At 32.9% G+C, this 12,791-nt stretch overlaps 1 protein-coding gene and 1 long non-coding RNA gene across 2 annotated transcripts in view; one reads left to right on the forward strand and one right to left on the reverse strand.

The window, feature by feature from the left end:
* The window catches only part of LOC114311198 (acyl-[acyl-carrier-protein] hydrolase FATB2, chloroplastic-like), a 292,813-nt gene that overhangs the window by 251,165 nt on the left and 28,857 nt on the right, over positions 1-12,791 (reverse strand). The gene's annotated exons all lie outside the window — the stretch shown is intronic.
* On the forward strand, positions 8,081-11,728 carry LOC114298045 (uncharacterized). The gene is made up of 3 exons (XR_014361764.1): positions 8,081-8,239; positions 10,856-10,934; positions 11,485-11,728. It is a non-coding gene; the product is annotated as an uncharacterized LOC114298045 (long non-coding RNA).

The following is a 12,791-nucleotide window of genomic DNA, read 5'->3' on the forward strand; positions in this document are numbered from 1 at the left end:
AATTCTATGAGTCAATTGAATATTCCATTAGCTAGATCATGTTCTTAACCATTTGGGGACTTAGGGTTTCTCTACATTTTAAGGGTTTCTACTCCTTGCCATTGATCTAGTTCTTTAACCATGCCTATACTTATGCTAGGGAGAGAAATTTAGGCATTTCAAACAAAATGTTAAATGAAAGAGTAATTATATGGAAAGTGGGTATTATTCAACAACAACTTCAATTAGGTTCCCAATCTCACATAACACTATGAAATTTCTTCAAGAAAGAAGAGATACAAGAATAAAAATATCCCTACCTCAACTAGCAAGCCCAAATTCGAACTCCTTCACGAATCTATCGCAAATCCCCAATCCAGTTGGAAGATAATGCTACCCTTCAAGTGTTCTTCGTCCCCAACCAAGAAATTTGGGTGGATTTCAATGGTATGGAAGCTAGTTGAAGATGGAGATCTAGGGTTTCCAAGAGAGAGGGAAGGGGAAATCAAGAATAGAAAAAGAGAGGTGTGAAAATAATCTAAAGTTGCTGTGTTTAAAAAGCTGTCATCACGTTCCCTGCTCGAGCGTGACTTCCCACGCTCGAGCACCCAGACACGATCAAGAAGGCCCCACTCGAGTGACAACTTCCACGCTCGAGCGTAGAAAGAAAAGTCTCAGAAGTTTTACAGTGCTACAGCGCAATTACTGGGAGCTTGCATTTCACGCTCGAGCGGACACGCCTGCAACGAAACAAAATACTGAGGGTAACAATTCTATGCTCGAGCGGCGGTTTCCACGCTCGAGTGGACCGGGAAACAAATTGTCACATTATCAGCCAAAATTACTTTGATTAGTCCAAACACTTGCAAGAATTTGTTCATTGTGAATTAAACTACTCCACCTAAATTAAACTGTAAACCTTCCCTAAACTATGAACTTTTAAATCAATGAACTATAAGCCCACTTCTTGTAATGATATTTGGAGGATTCAATCCAAAGCATCATACCAAACCAAAACAAAAGACAATAATAATAAATAAAACTAAAAACCTGAAACCAAATTTGAACTACTACCCCTTTACTCTTAAACATTAATCAAGAGGTTTTAAGATGATTAATGTTTGTTTTGGTGGACAAATTGCATACATATATTGTGTGTTTAACTAAATTTGCAATTGATCAAAGAAACATAAATGCGAAGTACCAACACAAAAGACTCCTTGAATTACGAAATCTGGAAATTAACATATACCCAGAACGAAATATGGTGGCCAAGAGAGAGAGATAGAGAGAGATTAGGGCACGATGACAAGAAGCAAGAGGGGATGTAGAGGGACAACAAAAGCAATGGAAAATGGGCTTATCGGTGGGATTGGCTAGCGATTGCGAATGTCGGGACTATGGCGACGGAGGGGGTTCCTCTGTATTCGGAGAGAAGGTGCCAATGGTGGCATGGTGAGGTAGTGATTACAGAGCATGTAATGCCCCACTTTTTATTACTCGGAATCCATTACCATAATCATTAAATTAATTCAATTTCAGAGTTAATATGCAGAAAATCTTTTCATCACGAGAAGGAATAAATAATAATTCTCTCATCTGAACATAAATGAATGCAACATGAATTATAATTAAATAAATTGCCCGCAGGCTTACATCGTTTAATCTAAGAGGAAGGGTTTAACCCTTTTACATCAATGGCATTCCGCCCACAAATAAAAGGCCCCGTGGCCAACAGGTAATGAAAATCCATGACCTTGAAACACTTCTCGATATTCACCTGAAAAAGAAATAGCAACATGAGATGAACATAAAGTCTAGTAGGGATCCCAACATAATCCTACACAATAACAACATACAAATAGCTATGATCATGAATGCTTCACCTCATACTATATAAATAATGTGACGGTTTATAACCAAAGTATACTTACATAAATACTTTTCTCAAAATCATCCAGTTTATTCAACAACACAAAAGGTTCACTGTTATTTCTCATTTTCCATTTTTAACAAATATCACACGACAACCGTATTTTCCATCTTTAACAAACTATCACATAATACCCGTTTTGTTTTTAAACACGTTCACAAAACCCGATTTCTTCACATTATTTACAACCCAACACGTAACCAAAGTCCGTCTCCACACGTTCATCACATTCTCGACCTTAAGCCCAAGGTTAAAGAGATGCTTTCAATAAACTAATTTATGGTAGGAAACTTCTTCAACCACTCTCTAACACATCCAAATATACATAAACATATCTACTCAACATATAAGACAACTCAACCTTACTGAACCATAATCATCATAACATATGACATACACAGTCAAACTGAGACAATAATGATAAATAATCTCTGCTCTACTTGCCTAAAGCATGGTAAGCCAATGATATATCTTTTCATAGCGAAGGGGCAATTTACCAGGCACTGACTGAAAGGTAATGGTACCTCTGCCAAGTTCTCCAGGCGCTGGCTGGAAGGTTCTGGCACCTCTTATTCTGAGCGCGGCCAATTCTCTAGGCGCTAGCTAGAAGGTAATGGTACATCTGATTCTCAGCATGACATTCATTACAAACATATCACAGCATGTTATATGCACAAATAACATAAGTGTACTACATACACATAATCCTTTCCACATTCACAATGTCATCCTCCACCAATGACCAGGGACAAAACTTCTAAGAAATATGTATTAAACACACGTGATACAATCATCCAATTTTATGAGGCATTAAGTCCAACACCACAATAATGTTCCAAGGTTTTCAACTTTTACCAAGGTTCTCTCTTAATTTGTAAAAGAGTTACAATTACCTCTACCTTTCCAAAGTCAATTTCCACAATTCTCAATTCACAATACACAAATTATATATACATATATAAAATAAAAGAGACTTGTTTCCTTCATTTAACCAAAAACTCAATCCACGGATAACAAAGTCTTGACCTGCTCAATTTCAACTCAACAAGAGTATTACCCAAAATTTCTAATCTCATGATTAACTTCCTTTTTGCAATTTACCAACTACGAATTTGTTACACTCAACTTATGAACAACCCAACACAAGGTAAATGCGAAAATTTAAGAGACTCGATAAATTTCAAATTAAGCAACAATTCATTATTCAAATCCTTTAGTTCATAACATGATTATTTCACAATTCCAACCCTTCTTACCCATTCAACATAATTACAAAACTTAGGGCTTTACCTCTCTCTAAACATGAACATGTTAAACACCTACCCAAATTAACCCAACAACAACCAATTTCCCAAATCTCAACCTTAAACAACAAATCTTAGATCCTCTTTCATGATTTTTGAAAAGTCCACATCACACATGGTTTTTATGCAATAAAAACTTACCACATGTCTATCTATAGACAAGGTATTGAAAAAGATCAAAGAAATCCCTACCTCAAGGAGAGAAGAGGAGCAAGGCCAAAAATCAACTTTGTCGGAATTCAATCTCCACCGGTCAAGACAAAGCTCTCGATATGCTCATCATTTTGGTATAAGGAACTAGTACCAAAATCTCAATGGATTCTTGGGATCAAAGGAAGATGTAAACATTTGAGGGTTTGGTTAGAGAGGGATGAGAGAAAAAGAGAGAAAAGATTATAGAGAGAGATATATAATCAGAAATGAGTGAAAATGAGGCATCATGTGCAATACATAGCTGAAATGCATGAAAACCAAGGCTGTTCACATGCTTCGCCGTACGTGCGATGCCCTTCCCTGCACGTGAGGAGCCCCTTCCCACACATGCGACACTCACCCCCGCACGTGCGGTCCTCTCCTGTACCTCCACTTTCGCACTTGCCTTTTATGCAGTCTACCACACAGCTCCCCCTGCTTCCCGCACATGCGACCCAAGGCCCCGTACGTGCGGCCCTGATCCTCCAACCCGAAAAATCTTCGGCTTCACTCTAGACACTCCGGACCCGACCTCGTACCCTTCGAAACGAGTGAAAACTCATAATTGAAACAAATAAGAAAGAAAATTTTGAGGAGAAGTTTTCAAAAACAACAATCCCAACTATTGACAAGACCACTCTTTAAAACCCGACATTTTAACGAAAGTAAATCCAACATAACTCAAGAGAACAAGGAAAATTACGTACCAGCCATCACAGAGCTGGAGAGAAAGAGACAGAGAATAAGATCCAGAGAGAGAAAGAGAAATCACCTTACCTGGTGAGAATGAAATAGTCCAAGTTTGTGAATCGGCGGTGTCGACTTTGGATTTCAAGCGTTACAACGGTGGAATGGAAGCAACAAAATCATCCGTGAGGGAGGAGGAATCAAATCATATAATATAGTTGTGTGGGAGAGGGAGAGAAAGAGACATTAGAAACCTAGGAGGGATTATGGGCAAAATTTTGAGGGTCCTAAATTTTGAGAGGGAATTTTAAATTAAGGTAAAATTTTGTGAAAAAATTTGTTCTTAATTATTATTATTATTTTTTTTTTGTAGATGTGAAAAATATGTTATGCTTGTTAAATTAATATTTTTTAATTATTATTTATTGTTTATAATTTTTATTTTATTAAAGTTTTATGACTTAGTGTGAGAAAAAAAAAAAGGTACAAAATTTAGACACATTTAAAAGTATAAATTTTATTTAAAAAAATTAAAATTACACCAAATATAAAAATATAAAAAAATCATTTATTTTTTTATTTTATGTATTTATAGATTTTTTTTATAAATATTTTACTTTTTAATTATATCTAGATTAACTGAATTTAAAAATTAAAATTTTTAATTAAAATATTAATAAAATTCCCTTTAAAAAAATGTATTGAAAATTCAAAAATAACTTTTGTAATTCTAAATCAAACATAGTATTAGTTTTTCAAATTTAAAAAAGAAAAAGAAAAAAGATATATTATTTTTTATTGTCATAAATAATAATTGAATATCCATAACAATTGTTCATCACCATACAAACTTTGTCTCGTGACAATCCAACACCATGCAAACTCTGTCTCATGATTGTCCATCACCATTGTTGCGACAATAAAATTTTAGAACTACTGATACTCATTTAGATCCATCACAAGCCTTTATTTATTTATTTTTTTTCTACCTTCTTCTTTATGTCTCTTTGTCTCTATTTTGTTGATAGAGAAATTAAAATTTGTGGAGGCAATTGTCAAAGCGTTCAAAGCATACTTTTCTCTCATTGAACTCGTGATTCTTTTGCAATTCTACGTCATTGTAGGCCTCTCTTCCGCTATACGAAAATGTCTCACACCCCCTGTATTATTTGACCTTCCTAAAGCTATAATGAGGTATCAATTTACTCCTCTCCACTGAAACTAGCATGAAGTCTCAGTTTACCTCTCCTCCTCTGAAGTTATTACGAAGTATTACTTTACTACGTAAATTATAAAATGATACAATTAAACCCTTCAATAAATATACTAATTTATTCATTATTTCGTCTTTGGCATTTAATTTTATAAGTTCTACTCATGGTTAATTTTACTAGAAATTTCACTTTGCTAATAGTTAAATTACACCTACAGATTAAGGCTAAATTTCACTATTTGAAGATAATGAAATTTCACTAGTTGAAGATAATGAAATAATTATTATTATCAAGTTTTAATTAAACAATATTAAAATTTTGGTAATTACACACATTATAGAATTAATTAGACAACAAATTAATTAAGAAAATTAAATTATCGTTAGCTAATTAAAAATATAGTGACAATCACTTGTTGCTCCAACGAAACCATTAGTGACATCTCTCTTTAACTCATAAGTCTTCTATTTACTCGCCAGTTCATCTTTGTCTTTAATTTTATAATTTCTACTTCTTTAATAGAAATTTCACTTTTTTAATAAATTTCACCTAAATATTAAGATTAAATTTCACTATCTAAAGAGAATGAAATTTCACTAGTTGAAATGATGGTATGTTTTATGATAATTATGACAATGATAATGAAGGTGATAGTAATAGCAATGGTGGCTTCATAATGGTGGTGGTGGTAGTGGTGGTGGTGACAGTGACAGTGACAATGACAGTGACGGTGATGATGGTTGCAACAATATTAGTGATGATTGTAGCAATTGTGAGGTTATAATGGTGTATGTTAATGCTTGTGTATAAATATTTATAAATTAAATTAGTATTAAATAATTATATAATTTTATGTGAAAACTCATCATAATTTAAATGACTTTTATCTTACAAACTCAACTATAATTGGATTTAAATGGATTGGACAAAGAGTACTGCATCTTATACCAACACCACCAAATTATGAAAATGACTTTTAAATAATATATACTTTGCAAAAAAATATAAAAATTCTCATTTAGAATTATCTTGAGATTCTGAAGCATGGGTATGTCGACAAACATGTCATGCCCGTACCGAGTAGTTACCGAATTATAAAAAAAAATTCCCACTCAATTTGAAAATTACTATTAGTTAATCAAGTCTATTGAAATTAATTAGGATAATAAACTAGTTACAATTGCGAGCGCACATGCACATAGTACGCAAGAAATTTTCACCTCATTAAGTTTCGACTGAGGTACGACACAGTTTGGGTATATACTAGATATGTTTGGATACGTCAAAAATTAAGAAGAAAAAATTTGAATACATGTTTGTGTACCCAGTACTTATGTAGAAATACCATACGTCGGTAAATATCCGGTACGGGTACGACATATTTGTCGAATTATCCATACTTCATTGTCTTACGATATTTTGTGAAATAAAAGTGTTTTCCAAGAGCTTACTCGTATTTGTGATCGTTGACGCATTTTTGGGAAATCAATTACGTCAATTGTGAAAACTTACGCATTTCTGTATCGTTGAGAAATTTCAAGAACAAACTTATGCGTAATTTTGTGTTAACCACCCTGAGTTTGGTGACACAACTTATGTGACTTTGTGAAAACTTTCGCAATTTTGTGAAATAAAAGTGTTCTTCAAACACTTACTCGTATTTGTGATCACTTACGCATTTTTGTGAAATAAAAGTGTTATCCAAAAAACTTACTTGTATTTTTTTCACTTGAGTATTTTTTGGAAAATCAGTTACGTCAGTTGTGAAAACTTATGCATTTTTGTGTTGTTGAAAAATTTTAAGAACAAATTCATGCATAATTTTGTTTTAACCACCTTGAATTTTGTGACAAACCATATGTAACTCTGTGAAAACTTACGCAATTTTGTGAAATAAAAGTGTTCTCCAAATACTTAATCATATTTGTGACTACTTACGTATTTTTTGGACAATCGCTTACATAAATTGTGAAAACTTATGCAATTTTGTGCATTAAAAGTGTTCGTGACAGACTTATTCATATTTCTGATCACTTACACATTTTTTGGGAAAGTAGTTACGTTAGTTGTGAAAACTTACGCATTTTTGTGCTGCTAAAAATTTTTAGAGACAAACTCATGCGTAATTTTGTGTTAACCACCCTAAGTTTTGTAACACAACTTACGTCACTTTATGAAAACTTACGTAATTTTGTGAAATAAAAGTGTTCTTCAAAGATTTACTAGTATTTGTGATCACTTATGTATTTTTTGAAAAACCACTTACGTAAGTTGTGAAGAGTTACACAATTTTGTGAAATAAAAGTGTTCTCCAAAGACTTACTCGTATTTATGATCACTTACAGATTTTTTCAGAAATGACTTACGTCAGTTGTGAACAGTAATGCATTTTTCTGTTGTTAAAAATTTTTAGGAACAAACTTACGCATCATTTTGTATTAACTACCTGCAATTTTATGAAATAAAAGTGTTCTCCGAAAATTTACATGTATTTGTGATCACTTACATATTTTTTTAAAAATCACATACGTCATATATGAAAAGTTACAAATTTTTATGAAATAAAAATATTCTTCAAGAATATACACATCAGCAAATGCAAAACATTAAAATTTGATAATTCACAAGAACAATGACTTTAGAGGATGTGCACATTCACATTCATAAAAATACCCAATTAACAAGCATATATATACACGGATACATAATACCATATTAATTTATCTCAAAATAAAAAATCGAATCCAACTTTAATAAATTATTGAACAACTCTAAAGATTCATCCCTACCAACACATACCTATGTATAGTGACTCTCACTCTCTCTCTCTCTCTCACGCTATCTCTCTAACTTTGTCTCCATAGCCGTCGGGTACAGGAGCATCACTTCCATCGCACCAACGTCAATCCACCATTGGAGCATTACCCCAGGTATCTCTCTCTCTGTCTCTCTCTCTCTCTCTCTCTCTGTTTTCTTCCGTTCTCATACCTTCACACAAACCCAGCCCCAAATTGACCCACCTACCGCCATTGAGTTTTAATACAGATTCCTCTTCCACCATGAACAACCACCATCAGCCCCTTTTTCCTTTTTATCTCTGCTTCTCTCTCTCTCTCTCTCTATATATATATATATATATATGTAATTGTTATATAAATTTGGCTATGGTGAGAGTATGCGGATGACCTGTTCAATGAAATTCCAAAATGGGTTTTGAATTAGAGAAATCATGATAGTCTGTTGGATGACCTGGGTTTGGACTGGTTGTCTTTTGATAGTCCGTAGAGGACTAGTTTATCGGCATCCTTTGTTGTTGGAGGCACTGATTTGGCCTTCTCAGCAAATTCTTCAAACTCGTCCTGTCAATTGCCATATATATATATAGTATATAATAATTTGTGAAAAATGTAATGTTAATTAGGGTTGATATCTTTCCAGATACAAGAGGAACAGAGCACAAAATTTTGTCACAATACAGTTATTGAACACACTAAAGATTGCCAGAACATTTAAAATTTTCAAGTTATACATAGTACAAATGCTACAACAACAAGCTTTCCAGCAAAAGAAATATAACTTAGTAGGCAAGGATGTATAATCCAACTAAAAGAAACAAAACTAACCCAAGAGTGGGTGGCATTGTGGTTAAGGCTTGGGGTTTAAGCCCCAAGGTCATGAGTTCAATTCCTTCCTCCTTGGGCCAATCTCTTGGGCAAAGTACAGCTGGTTAGGAGGTTGGACTTCAAGTTGTCTAATCAGCACTTGGTGTAGGTTCAATGCTCCCTCGCTGTGCGAGTCCTGACTTAAGCGGAGCTTGTCTTGGGCGGTCGGGGCAAGTTCTCAGGTTATAGTTTCCTCGCTTGGAACGGCTAACAGGACACCCTGATGATCTCTGTAAGTGGCGCTGCCTTGGACCTGCGGGAGGGTAGAGAGGATTTTCCTGTAACAAAAAAAAAAAGAAAAAGAAATAGAACCAAAAACTCCCACCAAAATAATGTGCTACTGTTGTGACATCCTTTCCCCAATCATTAAAAAGTGCCCAAGACTTTTGGGTTTTCTTTGAGCTTCTATTAGTTGTTAGAAAAAGAGTAAGAGACATGGACGTAGAGTTTTGCTTTGAATTTGACTTATTGCGCATGTGTTTGATTTTTGTAATGGTTGTGATTGAGGTGTTCTAGAACGAATTTCGTAGAAATAATTTAAAACGAAAAATTTATATGTACTAAACATGTAAGCACTCTGATTTGGGCATATAGACTGATAAGTTAACCATAAAAACCATCACATAATAGAGCATAGCAAGATGAGATGGCATGTTGCTTGGATTTTCTTAATCGGTGCAGTAAGTGCATGACCATGGTCCAATCCCAAGTTACTGACGAGGGCTAGTTATACTTTTCAATATCAATAGCACAACTTATGAATTTTTCTGCTTGTAAAGTGCACTAATTAGTTGTACGTTGCTTTGTGAGTTTTGATTGCATTAAATAATTCTATAAACTCAATGTGCTGATATGCAACAGTTTGTTGATAAATTCTACAACTATTACGATTCAATAATTTCAAGTACTTTATTCATTAGTTATAAATCTATCGACTGATCAGTAGTTTTCCATTGGAAAACCAGAACCGTGTTAATAGAATGTGTTTCTGAATTCTTTTATGAGAAATAACTACATGCGGTAGCATCTTAGCACTTTATTAATAGCTTTCAAATTTTCCATTTTATGTTTTATGGTAAAGCTTTTTATATTTTTGTACCTTATCATTGTTGCTTTTTTAGAATTGAGGATAGATTTCTAATGCTAGTTTCATAAGATAAAATGATTTAGATAATTCAAAACATATGGATTTGAGGGGAAACAAAATAATGAAAAAAATTGTTCTAAGAATTATGTTTTGACTTATAGGTTAGGATTAAATTTCCATTGGGAAGCAGAGGAACATTTGAGAAATGACAAAAAAAAAAAAAAAAAAAAAGATAAGGCAAGAAGTTTATCCTAGGAAGAAACAAGGTAAACTGGATGAAGCATATGAATTGTGGCTAATACTATCATGCCCACAACATAGTTGATATTTTGCATATGAGTTAAATAAGGCATTATAAGATCTTCTTTGATACTTTTCTTTTGAATTTTAGTTAGCATTCCATTTAACATATTCATATGACTATCTGGTTTGGTATAATTGATTGGTGAGATATGATAGTGAGGATTCGTGGCTTATAATATACATAACTTGGAATGATAGTTAATGCTCTATAGTTTTCTTCACAAATATTTATTTTGATTCCCTGTTTTCTAAGTCTTAAGACTTGTAATTCATTTATGATTTTCCTAAAATTGGAGCAGGGTGGTGGCTTTTTCCCATTTTCATGATATTCTTTAGTGCTTTATAGTGCAGTACCTTACCTTTCGATATATAAATCTATGAAGGTGTCTTCAACTCCTAACTTTTGTTTCATTGGTTGTTGATTTTTTAAATATTGATTAAATTTATCTAGGGGATATGGATAGTTGTTAATGGATGATATGCCTTTATTACAGAGAAGATTCCAATATCTACTATGAAACAACTAAACATTGGGCAGCATTGGTAAAAGCAATCTGGAAATCATTTCCTGAGGTTAGCTTTTTCTCAGCTATTTCCTTTTTCTTTTTCTTTTTCTTTTTCTGTTTCTTTTTTTGGTTTGTTGATTTCAAGCTATCAATCTGCTTTGGGCTCTTTGTCTTTACTAGTTTTTTTTTTTGATAAGCTCTTTGTCTTTTCTAGTGATATATATATATATATATATAGTTTTATTAAGCAAAATACTCTTAACCCCCTAGACTGTTGTTGTGATGGCGAGTAAATATACGAATGGTGAATTGGTCCGTAATGATAATCTTGTTATGTAGATCTTTGAAAAAGATGTGAAGAATGGGATAGCAATTGCTGCACCATTCCAGGGTAAGGGATGACATACCAGTTGACAAAGATACTAGCTTTGAGTTTGCAACTTGATATGTCCTGAGAAGTAGAATCAAACATTTTGGAAACTTTGAGTTTTAACTTTTGTAAAATTTTACTTTCTATATACTCATTATGGTTTTAATTTAGTTATGGCAATTTGCATCATGGTTCTTGGCTTGAAGACTGGTTGGTACTAATGATTAATTTTTTTTTTTTTTTATAGATGATTTTTGGTGTGCAATTGTAGATACAGTTTTTTTTTTTGGTATATAGAGGACATTGTTTTTTGTCTACGGATTACTATTCTTCGTACAATTACTTATTGGACTGGTACAAATTACTTTTGGCGTGATATAGATTATCCTTTTGGCATGATATTGTGGATATTATTTTTTTGTGTATAGAGGACATGGTTTTTGTATAATCCTTCTTTTTGTATGGAATTACATTTTTTAGGTTGGATTTTACTTGGTTTGCGTGAAATTTTTATTACATTTGTATTAAATATGAATTTTTTGGATGGTACAAAGTGAAATGTGTGCAAGTTGTGGAATGGTTGATAATATAATCGGTATATGTATTGTTTTCTTTATATACAAGATACAAGTTGCACTAATAATAGAACAAATATAGGTTGTGGGGAAATTAATTAAAAAAACACTAAATAAAGTTTGTGGCGATTAAAGATTTGGCAATCAAAAAAGCAAGCAAAGGTTTTTGGTGACTAAATATTTAGTAGCCAAAAAAAAAGAAAAAAAATTTTTGCCCACTAAATAGTTTGTAGCCAAAATAAATCAAGATGAGGAAAAAACCCTTTGCTAACAAAATATTTTAGTCATGAAAAAAGATGGCATCCGTCGGCAATTAAAATGTTTAGTCGTAAACAACCACGGTGACTAAAACATTTCGTGGCTAAATGTGACATAAAATGGCGACAAAAATATTTAGTCACTAAATGTAGAACTATTTGCGACAAAAACTTATTGGCGACTTAAACTTTTAGTCACCAATAGTTAAATTCATTTTTATGTGGTAACTTTAGGCAACTAAAATTTTGGTTGTCAAAAGGTTACCTTTGGCGACTAATAAATTTTTAATAGCCAAAAGTTGTAAATTAGCGACCAAAAAAATTTTAATCGCTAGACTAAAATTTTTAGTTGCCATTAACTTTCAACGACTAAAAATGAGGCTTTGGCCGCTACTTTTTTAGTAGTCGAAGGTGTATTTTCTTATAGTGTTAGTTTTCCCGAATAATTTAAAAAGTGGGTCAATTCTCTAATTTTTTTTTTTTAGAAAAAAAAAATCAAAAAAAGGAACTCTTTAAAGTTGATGTGCTTGTCATATGTGGGGTTGAAAAAAATGTTAAAAAAAAGTCACCCCCCCCCCACCCAAGGACAAGAGAATACAATTGTGCTTTAAAGTTGTTGTGCCTGTTGATATTGTGTCGATTTAAATTATTTATATGGTAAGATTAGATTATTTATAAAAAAATAAAAAAAAAAATAAAAACTAAAATTAATGAGAGTATAT

Source organism: Camellia sinensis, chromosome 2, assembly GCF_055761805.1.
Source record: "Camellia sinensis isolate YWXY chromosome 2, ASM5576180v1, whole genome shotgun sequence".
Classification (NCBI taxonomy): domain Eukaryota; kingdom Viridiplantae; phylum Streptophyta; class Magnoliopsida; order Ericales; family Theaceae; genus Camellia; species Camellia sinensis.